A 6000-nucleotide genomic window follows, 5' to 3' on the forward strand; every position below is an offset into this window, starting at 1 on the left:
AGACTGCAAAGATCATGGCACAAAATGCAGCGAGAGGATTCCCTGGGATGCTTGAAAGCATCGATGGCATGCACTGGTCATGGAAAAATTGTCCGTTTGCTTGACAAGGTATATACAAAGGACTTCATGGACAACGGCGGAACTAGGCCTAAAATGTTGGGCGGGCCAATACACTAAATATTGGTAAAATAGGCTATTATTGGGCTAAATTTAACAAGCATACATGCTAAAATTTCTTGGGCTAGGCGGGCCATGGCCCGGTTTTTCCCCAACATAGGTCCGCCGCTGGTCATGGATATTGCAGTGTGGTGTTTGAAGCTGTGACAGATTATGACCTGTGGATTTGGCATTCTTTCTTTGGCATGGCGGGATCACACAATGACATCAACGTGTTGCAGCGGTCTCCGATGTTCAGCAAACTAGTGGAAGGTCATGCTCACCATGTGACATAGGCATCCCAAATGGGCCTGCCGAAGATAGTACCCGGGGTTTACTGAAGGCCCACTACCCGAAGAATAAGAAGATTCGGAAGCCCAAGATATATTTAATGAAAGATAGAGTTGTAATAGGAAGTGTTATTTGTAATCTTCCGGGATGAGTTAGAAACCTTCCCGGACTCTGTAACTTGTACAACACGAATCCCTTGGCTCCGCCTCCTATATAAAGGGGGAGTCGAGGGACGAAGAGATCATCGAATCATTGTTTACAAACCCTAGTTTTCATAATCGTCGAGTACTTTTCGGCTGAAACCTTCGAGATCTACTTGCCCTCTACTTCCAACTAAACCCTAGCCTACAATCCATAGGCATTGACAAGTTGATACCTTGTCAATTGGCGCCGTCTGTGGGAACTAGAGGCGTAAGGATCTGATCTCGATGGCACGTTCAAGATCTTCGACATCATCAACCGCAAGCAACGCAATGGATCGAGGTAAACAGATCGCTGCTGGTCCTGTCGATTTTGTTCCTCACCCACCCTCCCGTTTGGATGCATATGCGTATCTGGCGGAGCCTATGGAGATGACGTTCGGAAGGTTTCGCTTTCGCGTCGAGAAGGAAGGATCGTATCGTGTCGAAATTCCGATTCCGTCGGGATCGTCGGCGGTCGATTCCGATTTTTCAAGCTATACATCGTCAACCGAATCAGGAGAAGAAGAAACTTCGTCGACACGCTACGTCAGCACCAGAGCAAGAGAGAAACTCGCCAAGATCTTCAACGACATGTCGTTTGAGTCATCTGCGGACTCATATATAAGCGATGGCTCAAGCGATGTCGACAGTTACGACTTCATCGACAAATCTATCACAGTGGGCAAGGTCTTCATCAATCTCAACGATGATGTCACCAAACCCAACATAGATCTGAATACAAAATATCATCAGATTTATGCCATTGAAGATCAAGAGGAAACATCTGAGGCTTTCGACGATCTGGGAAATCCATACGTCGATCCCTCCAATCTGCGACAAGGCCTGGGCAACAAATACGTTGGGTCACAGCCGCGAGACAGAGTTCAACTTTCGCAAGCAGCGTGGGATAGAGCCGCGAGAGCTATGAACGGATCAGAACCAATGGCCACCACAGCCACACCAGAGGAATTGCAAGCATATCAATATAGGCTCGTGCGAGCCGCAAGAGAATTGGAAAAACAGACAGCTGAGTTAAACAGAAGAAAGGAGGCAGCTTCTGCATCTAGCAGGAGAAGGGCAGATTTAAGTCGACAATCTAGAACTTCGGGTGATAGCCACAGGGAGGCGCGGAACAGAGCAAGATCAAGGTTGCAACATATACCCGAAGCAGAAAGAGAGCACTTGGTCCAAAACCTCGACATGTCCTTTATGTCGATAGATACAAGAGGAAACATCATCCCTAAGACACCAGAGGCTGGGTATATGGCGACACATGCTTTTATCCTTGCATCTAAACCACCTCCAGGTGATCCAAGGGAAACACTATACAATATGGCGGTAGCGAGGTTGGAGCTATGGGGACAGCGTTTGTATCAACGCCTCCCGAAGGAGCGGCAAGGCAAAATAGTCCACGACCTGCAGCGGCAACGGCGGCACTTTGAAGGACCAAGTGGAGCAAGAGACACGGCAGCACAGGCAAGGGTCGACAGAGCGCGGCAAAGCAGAAGGGAACAGCGGCAATCCCCAGAGCTTAACGACGAAGATATGTGTGGATTGCCGTGTTTTACGAGGAGAGTCCGAAAAACTCGAGTCCCTTCAGGATTCAAGTTACCCGACAACTTCAAGAAGTTCGACGGCCTTCAAGATCCAGAGGATTGGCTAGTTGATTATCTCGAGACAGTGAAACTCACAGGAGGAACCAGGGCAACAGCTATGCAAAGCATCCAGGTGCATTTGAGTGGAGCCGCACGATCTTGGATAAAGAAACTTACTCCAGGATCTATCGACAGCTGGGAGAGCTTCGAGGACGTGTTCGTCAAGAACTTCCGGTCCACATGCAAGAAACCTGCGTCGTTGGAGGAGTTGAGAGCATGTCGACAAAAGCCGGATGAGCCAATGAGAAAATACATCCAAAGTTGGAACATCATCAAAAACTCGGCAGAAAATATATCTGACGAGAGAGCGATAGACGCGTTTGTCGCAGGAATCCGGCGTGGAGATTTTGTCGAGGACTTGGGAAGGACCAATCCAAAGACAGTATCCGCGTTAATGGAGATAGCAAACAGATGGGCAGATGGAGAAGATGCTGTCCACAACAAACGGCACAGGTCGCCAGAGGAGGACCGTGGCCGAAATTATCAACCGAGGCGACGATTTCCTCGGCAGTACCCGAACTATGACGCTCCAGGGCAAATTTCGGCAGGTTTTCGGGCAAACACAGGAGGAAACAACAGAGATGATTATCAGAGAAGCAGTGAACAGCGAGGTGATAACAGGGATGATTCTCGCAACAACGAGGCAAAATAGCGGGCCTAGGTTCCCAAGGCCTTTCGTGTCCCCCCGAAGAGATGATGAATGGGCCATGTCAGATGCACTTTTTCCTCAACAGCAACGGTAAAAGACAGTCAGGGCACCTGCAGAAAGACTGTCGAAATTTTCAGGCAATGCTAAGGTATGCAGAGCACGCTAACGCGCGGGCAACACAGAGAAATCCTCGAGAACCCAGGAGCGAGATTCACTTGCCGCCTCCTCCCGCGATTACAGACGACAATCGGCATCAGCTCAGAATAGCGGCAGCACCTCCACCACCACCTTATGTTGATCCTAACTCCAACAGAGCGGTGTCGATGATTCAGAAGGGAAGGCCCTCCAATAGAGCTCAGAAAGTAATCTCACGACAGGTGTTTATGGCAGAAAAAATGCCTCCACCAACAGTCGAGTATCTTAATTGGTCAGGACAAGATATTGGCTTCACCATAGCAGATCATCCGCAGCAAGTTCCTCGACCAGGGCAGTCAGCACTTATTACGCGGCGATTATTGCGGGATTTGATGTCTCTCGAGTGTTCATAGACGGCGGCAGCAGCCTAAACCTTATGTATGCAGATACATTGAGGAAGATGAACATATCCTTAGCAAACTTGAAGCCAACAGACACAAGGTTCCACGGCATCACACCGGAGAAACCAAGTTATCCATTGGGGAAGATCAATCTCGACGTTCAGTTTGGAACCCGAGAGAATTATAGAATCGAGAGGCTGGAATTTGAAGTCGTGGATTTTCCGTCACAATACCACGCTTTGTTGGGACGACCAGCATATGCTAGATTTATGGCGGTGCCACATTACACATACCTATTGTGGAGGTTGCCTGGACCAAAGGGACCAATCACAGTCAAGGGAAGCTTCGCCTTAGCCGACAAATGCGATAAGGATTTTCACCGGATATCAGAAACTTTCGGGATGCAAGCAGAGTACCTGGCGTCAAGGAGTATGACTGACTACGATATGCTGCCAGACGTTGGAAGGCCAAACAAAGAATCAACTTTCAACACCGAGAAAAATTCTAAGGAGGTGCAGATTCACCCGACAGACCCGAAAAAGGCGACATCCATCGCAAACGACATGGACGTCGCATAGGAAAGCGCGCTCGTCGAGTTCCTCCGTGAGAACTGGAAGATCTTCGCATGGTGTCCAGCTGACATGCCAGGAGTACCCAGGGAACTTGCCGAGCACCACCTAAACTTGGATCCATTAGTGAGACCAATCAAACAACCTTTGCGGCGTTTTTCGGAGCCAAACCACAAAGCTATGCTGTCAGAAATCGATCGACTAAGAGAAGCTGGTTTTATCAAAGAAATATTTACAGAAGCCACATGGGTAGCAAATCCTGTGTTGGTGCCGAAGAAAAACACTAAAGTCCTTCGCATGTGCGTCGACTCTACGTGTCTCAATAAACATTGTCCAAAGGATCACTTTCCCCTCCCGAGGATCGATCAAATTATCGACTCCACGGCTGGATGTGAACGTCTTTCCTTCCTGGACGCATATTCTGGTTATAACCAGATCAGATTGAAAGAAGAAGATGAAGTAAAGACCGCGTTTATTACACCCTACGGCGTGTTTTGCTACAGAACAATGCCCTTTGGTCTAAAAAATGCGGGAGCAACATATCAGAGGATGATGCAGAAGTGTTTGGCGACACAGATTGGGAAAAACGTGCAAGTATACATCGACGATGTCGTCATAACATCAAAAAAGGGGGCAACGCTGATCGAGGATCTCAAGGAAACCTTTGACAACCTCGACAAATTCTGCCTCAAACTGAACCCGACGAAGTGTTCTTTTGGCGTCCCAGCAGGAGAACTTCTGGGGTTTCTAGTTTCAGCAAGAGGGATTGAAGCAAATCCCGATAAAATACAGGCCATCGTAACAATGAGGAAGCCAACAAAGTTGAAAGAAATACAGCAGCTAACTGGGCGAGTCGCAGCTTTGAGCAGATTCGTCGCTAGGCTGGGAGAAAAAGCGTTACCATTCTACGCTTTGATAAAGCAAGGAGATAAATTCCAGTGGAACGAAGAGGCCGACAGAGCTTTCAAGGATTTGAAGCGCACAATCTCGACACCACCAATTTTGGTGGCGCCAAAGGAAAAGTAACCTCTCCTGCTGTATATTGCAGCCACGCCCCAAGTGGTGAGCACGGTGCTAGTTGTCGAAAGAGAAGAAGAAGGAAAACTCCACGGAGTGCAAAGGCCAGTATATTTCATCAGCGAAGTTCTGTCGCCTTCTAAACAGCGGTACCCGCAGTACCAAAAACTAGCATATGGAGTAATTGCAACGGCAAGGAAGTTGCGTCACTATTTTTCGGCACACCCGATAATAGTAGTCAATGAAGCACCGCTCTCAAATATACTGAACAATCCAGAAGCTACAGGGCGTGTCTCCCTTTGGGGAATAGAACTTTCCCCTCGGGACATCACGTATGAAAAAAGAAAGGCAATCAAGTCACAAGTTCTGCCAGATTTCATTGCAGAGTGGATGGAGCTACAAAACACGGGACCCCCAGATTTGTCGAGAACCTGGACCATGAACTTCGATGGGTCCAAGAGAGTAGAAGGAGCTGGCGCAGGAGTAGTACTTATATCACCTGAAGGCGACAAGTTGAAGTACGTCCTTCGGATGACGTTCCCTAACGCATCTAACAATGAAGCAGAATATGAAGCCCTCATACACAGGATGAAGATGGCAAAAGCTTGCGGTGCAACTCGACTAAAAATCTTTGGCGACTCACAATTGGTGGCTCAGCAAGTTATGAACCAATGTGATGCAGTCAATGATAGCATGATGGCATACAAGGAGGTGTACAATGAGCTCGAGAAGCTGTTTGATGGATGCGAGGTAAATCACATCAGTAGATTGAGCAATGATGAAGCCGACGTTCTCGCAAACATCGGGTCGCAGTGCCTCCCAATCCCGCCAGGAGTATTTTGGGAAGAAATAGCGGAGAGATCCACGAAGCCAAAAAAGGTGCAGAAAAAAGCAAGAGAAGAGAAAACTTTGGCACCCCTCAAAGAAACCACGGAGGATGAAGAG

Source organism: Lolium perenne, chromosome 1, assembly GCF_019359855.2.
Source record: "Lolium perenne isolate Kyuss_39 chromosome 1, Kyuss_2.0, whole genome shotgun sequence".
Classification (NCBI taxonomy): Eukaryota; Viridiplantae; Streptophyta; class Magnoliopsida; order Poales; family Poaceae; genus Lolium; species Lolium perenne.